Source organism: Stomoxys calcitrans, chromosome 4, assembly GCF_963082655.1.
Source record: "Stomoxys calcitrans chromosome 4, idStoCalc2.1, whole genome shotgun sequence".
Classification (NCBI taxonomy): Eukaryota; Metazoa; Arthropoda; class Insecta; order Diptera; family Muscidae; genus Stomoxys; species Stomoxys calcitrans.
Window position 1 is genome coordinate 177,088,730 of NC_081555.1, and position 5,990 is coordinate 177,094,719.

Genomic DNA, 5,990 nt, shown 5'->3' on the forward strand with positions numbered 1-5,990 from the left:
AATGCATTTACTTTCTTTTAAAAAATCCGCAATTACTTTTTGGGCAACCCAATACCTTGTCTAAGATTACACATCCTTTCGAGTTTTGTTTAATGCACAAACATTTTTGTTTTGTATGTGTATTCGTCAGTACCTTTTAAAAATGCCATACAATTGCTACTGTTCTTTCATGTCATATACAGTTTCCGGTTCTATGACCGTTTAGGCATGTCCATCTGCAGGCCAAATGCGCTTTAGCATTCAAACGCAACCAAATGAGCAAAGCACAATTTGGCACTATCACACAATAAGGTATCATCACCCAGTTGGCGTTAGATGTCTTTAAAGGTTTTTGGCCATGACATTAGCCATGTCTTGGCAAAGAATAACACTTTTTCTTTTATTTTTTAATATTTCTTTTTTAATATGAAATATTTAATTAACAATCGATATGAAATTTTGATAATTTCTCACCTGTGTCGTTTAGAAAAAGAACCCCGGATGACTTTTATAGAAAATATCCCAAAATCACACTATTCCCGTCGTTATAAAAAAAGTTTTAATAGATGATAGAAATTATATCTTCTGGCAGACTGGGTAAATGACATACTACATGTATACATTTTGTTGTTGTAGCTACATTTGCGTGTGGATTCCGGGCCAAAGGTACGATCGCATCGGAAAGAAGGTGACCATTGGTTATTTAAAGGCGCCAATAACTCACACTATATCGAGTATAATAGACAATCAGTATTTATGCAAGAGCCGGTGCCGCCCGGGCTCTCCCTTAGACTCTCCGCTCGATACCGCTGATTACCCGCAGCTGTCGTTGGTCTTTTCCTTGAGGAAGGGGAAAGATTTTAGTATCCTTTCTCTTGGGGAAAGGTAGTTTCCTTCTGGAAGTGTATTTTTAATATCCTTTCCCTTCTGGAAGTGTAGTTTCAATATCCTTCCCTTAGGGAAAGGTGGTTTTAGTATCCTTTTCCTTGGGGAAATTTAGTTTTAATAAGCTTTGCATTGGGGAAATGTAGTTTTATACTATACAAAAAATTATATATTTCCCTTGGGAAAAGGTAGTTTAAGTATCCTTTCCCTTGGGAAAAGGTAGTTTTAGTATCCTTTCTCTTGGGGAAAGGTAGTTTAAGTATCCTTTCCTTGGGGAACGGTAGTTAGTATCCTTTCTCTTAGGAAAAACAGTTTTCGTATCCTTTCCCTTGGGGAATGGCAGTTTTAGTAACCTTTCCCTTGGGGAAAAGTAGTTTTGGTATCCTTTTCCTTGGGGAAAGATAATTTTGGTATCCTTTCCCTTGGAGAAATTTAGTTTTAGTATCCTTTCTCTTGGGGAAAAGTAGTTTTGGAATCCTTTCTCTTGGGGAAAAGTAGTTTTGGAATCCTTTCCCTTGGGGAAAAGTAGTTTTGGTATCATTTCTCTTATGGAAAGGTAGTTTTAGTATCCTTTTCCTTGGGGAAAGGTAGTATTACTGACCTTTCCTTTAGGGAAAGGTAGCTTTAGTATCCCTTCCTTTGGGGAAAGGAGGTTTTAGTATCCTTCCCCTTGGGGAAAGGTCGTTTTAGTATCATTTCCCTTGGGGAAAGCATCTAGCATCCTTTCCCTTGGGAAAGGGTTATTTAAACATCCTTTCTCTTGGGGAAAAGTAGTTTTAGTATTCTTTTCCTTGGGGAAACGTAGATAGTATCCTTTCTCTTAGGGAAAAAAAGTTTTAGTATCCTTTTCCTTGGGGAAAGGAAGTATTATTATCCTTTCTCTTAGGGAAAAGTAGTTTTAATATCCTTTCCCTTGGGGAAAGGTAGTTTTAGTATTCTTTCCCTTAGGGAAAGGTAGTTTTAGTAACCTTTCCCTTGGGGAAAAGAAGTTTTAGTATCCTTTTCCTTGGAGAAATTTAGTTTTAGTATCCTTTCCCTTGGGGAAATGTAGTTTTAGTATCATTTCTCTTATGGAAAGGTAGTTTTAGTATTCTTTTCCTTGGGGAAAGGTAGTTTTAGTATCCATTCCCTTGGGGAAAGGTAGTTTTAGTATCGTTTCTCTTGGGGAAAAGTAGTTTTGGAATCCTTTCTCTTGGGGAAAAGAAGTTTTGGAATCCTTTCCCTTGGGGAAATGTAGTTTTAGTATCATTTCTCTTATGGAAAGGTAGTTTTAGTGTTCTTTCCCTTGGGGAAAGGTAGTTTTAGGTTCCTTTCCCTTCGGGAAAGGTAGTATTAGTATCCTTTCCCTTGGGAAAAGGTAGTATTAGTATCCTTTCTCTTGGGGAAAAGCAGTTTTGGAATCCTTTCCCTTGGGGAAATGTAGTTTTAGTATCATTTCCCTTGGGGAAAAGTAGTTTTGGCAAGCTTTCTCTTGGGGAAAAGGAGAGAAAGGATACTATTCTCTTGGGGAAAAGTAGTTTTGGAATCCTTTCCCATGGGGAAAGCTAGTTTTAATTTTCCCTTGGGGAAAGGTAGTTTTAGTATCCCTTCCCTTGGGGAAAGGTAGTTTTAGTATCCTTTTCCTTGGGGAAAGGTAGTTTTAGTATCCTTTTCCTTGGAGAAAGGTAGTTTTAGTATCCTTTCCCTTGGGGAAAGGTAGTTTTAGTATCCTTTCTCTTGGGAAAAAGTATTTTTGCAATCCTTTCCCTTGGGGAAATGTAGTTTTAGTATCATTTCCCTTGGGGAAAAGTAGTTTTGGCATCCTTTCCCTTGGAGAAAAGTAGTTTTAACATCATTTCCCTTGGGGAAAGGTAGTTTTAGTATCCTTTCTCTTGGGGAAAGGTTGTTTTAATATCCTTTTCTTGGGGAAAAGTAGTTTTAGTATCATTTCCCTTAGGGAAAGGTTGTTTTAGTGTTTTTCCCTTGGGGAAAGATTGCTTTAGTATCCTTTCCCTTAGGGAAAGGTAGTTCTCATGCCTTTATTTTCATACCCACCACCATAGGATAGGGGGTATATTCATTTAGTCATTCCGTTTGCAACACATCGAAATATCGATTTCCGACCCTTCAAAGTATATATATTTCGGGTCGACTTAAAATTCCAAGACGATTTAATGATGTCTTCGTTTCTGTTCGTCTGTCTGTCTGTCCGTCTGTTGTAATCATTCTAGAGCCTTCAAAAATTGAGATATTGTGCTGAAATTTGGCACAGATACGTCTTTTCGATGCACGCTGATTAAGTTTTTGAACGGGACCAATCGGATCATATTTGGATATAGCTACTATATAGACCGATCTCCCGACAAAGGGTCAAAAGCCCATAAATGTTTTATTTTTTATCCGATTTAAATATCGCTGAAATTTGAAACGGTGAGTTGCTTTGAGCCTCCCGATATCTGATCTTAATATGGTTTGGATCGGATTATATTTAGATATAACTCTTATATAGACAGATCTGCCGATAAGGGTCTGAAACCCATAAAAACTTTATTTCTTATCAGATTTCGCTGAAATTTGAAACAGTCAGTAGTTTTAGGCCTCCCTACATCCAAGCCAAATATGGTTCATATCGGACTATATTTATATATAGCTGTCATATAGACCGATCTTCCTATAAAGGGTCTGAAGCCCATAAAAGCTTTATTTATTAACAGATTTCGTTGAAATTTGAAACAGTGAGTTGATTTAAGCTTCCCGATATCTAACCTTAACATGATTCAGATCGGACTATATTTAGACAAAGCGGCCATGTAACCGATCTCCCGATAATGGGTCTCAAACCCATAAAAGCTTTATTTTTTTATCCGATATCGATGGAATTGGACACAGTGACTTGTATTAAGCCTGCCGTCATCCCAGCAGCATGTGGTCCAGATCAAATTATATTTAGATATAGCTTTCATATTGACCGATCTTCTGATTAAGGGTCTTAATTCCATAAAAAGCGGATTTGTTGCCCCATTTTGCTGCACCTGTGACTTGTATAAGAGTTCTTGGTACCTCAATCATATTTGATCCAGATCAGCCGCGATTTGCATATCACAATGGGTACGGTAGTGGAGTTATTATTTTATTATTCTTCCGGGCCGAACTTTACATACCCTTCACCATTGATCGCATTTCTCGAGTTCATTGAATGACTTTTTATACCCACCACCGCAGGATGGGGGCAACACACCGAAATATCCATTTCAGACCCTATAAAATCCCAATTTGCCAAGTTTAAGACAGTGAGTTGTGTTAGACACCTTGAATTCTTTCTGCAATTTGGCCCAGATCGGTCCATCTTTAGATATAGCTGCCATATAGACCGATCTCTCGATTTAAGGCTTTGAGCCCTAAAAGGCGCATTTATTGTCCGATGTCGTCGAAATTTGGGACAGTGAGTTAAATTAAGCCCCTTGAAATATGTCTGCAATTTGGCTTAGATCGATCAAGATTTGCATATAGCTGCCATATAGACCGATTTCTTGATTTAAGGTTTTGGGCCCCTAAAAGGCGCATTTATTGTCCGATGTCGCCGAAATTTGGTACAGTGAGTTGTGGCAGCAATATCAAAACATGAACGATTTAGCCAATTTAAAATCCTACACTAATAAGAAAAATTTGTGCAAAATTTCATTCGCCTTGCTTTACTCCTACGAAAGTTGTGCTTTCGACAGACTAACAATAAGGTTTGGCATGGATGATACAAAGCGTTCAATACCGTTTGGTATTAAATAATGTAATATTGACTGGTAATGTTGACGTTCCGTCTTTTTTCTGTCAGTGTATATTCCTTATCAGCATGTCTGTCTGAATATAGCCCATTTGCAATCTCCAAATATCTAAAGCATGAAGAATTATCTGTGAAAAGTTCCAAGAGGTTGGACGGACGGATGAATAATATGGCTAGATAAACTTTGAATATTAAGACTTGCAATTTTTTATATTTTATGGTTTATCGGGCCAACACTTCGAGATGTGACCAACTGAATGGCGATATTGGTATACCCCTATCGTATGGTGGTTTAAATTTGATATTATTTTTACATTATAGAAATTGATTAAGATCAAATTGTAATTTTTAAAAAACTTGTTCCGGAGTATTTTGCCATGTTATGACATTGAAAACCCTTATTCAGTCTATCGCGATAAGGGAATTTAATTTTTGTTTGTTTTCTTCTGTGTGGGAAAACCTGTGCAAAAATCAAATCCAAATAATCAAGTGAAAACCAGAACCTTATGCCATTTGTTTGGATATTCAATACAATTTGAAGACATTAAAGCAGCAACAACCGAAACGCTTTTATTTATATTCATGTGTATGTGTGTTCCATACTGCATTCTATATACACGGATTTGAGTTTAATGGATCGCAAAGCAAAAATCTAGATGGAACTAACAACCCACAACGATGGTGAGATGATGCTAATGGTGTTGATGCTGATGTTGTTGGTACCAATGTTGCCTTGTACACATTTCAACGAACAATTTTCACACAAAAAAAAAGAAAAAATTCATCTACCCACCATCTAAGAAAATATTTAAATTTTTTATATAAAAATTAAAAAAAAATCTCTCGGAGAACATATAATTTTGAAAACACACAGCCTCACAATCTCTGCCTGCCGCAGTGCTACACAACGTCTCCTTCTGTATCTATTTCTGATAAAAGTTTATTTTTAGTCACTGTGCCCAGATACATAAGCGATAAAGTTTGTTGTATGTACGACGACAACGACGAACATAACGAATGAACGAACAACAACAGCAACTCAAATGAGGCAACAATTCACAAACAACGAAAATACTAAAAAGAATTTGCCAGTAAATATGAAGAAAGCAAAGCAGAAGAATAACGAAAGGAAGAATTACTTGAAAGTCTGAAAAGATCAGAGAACAGGCACAGTGGGCCTGGTGGGGCCACAAGCATAGGCGAAATACAATTTGCCAACACTTGGCCACTCAAATATGGATCGCATGCGCCTTTGGGCCATGTAGCAGGAAGTGAGAGAGCGTGTGTGTGTGAGAGAAGGTGAGCACAAAGAGCTTACTCCTTACGAATTGCAGTAATGACGATGGCGAAAAATGATCTGCTGTGAGTT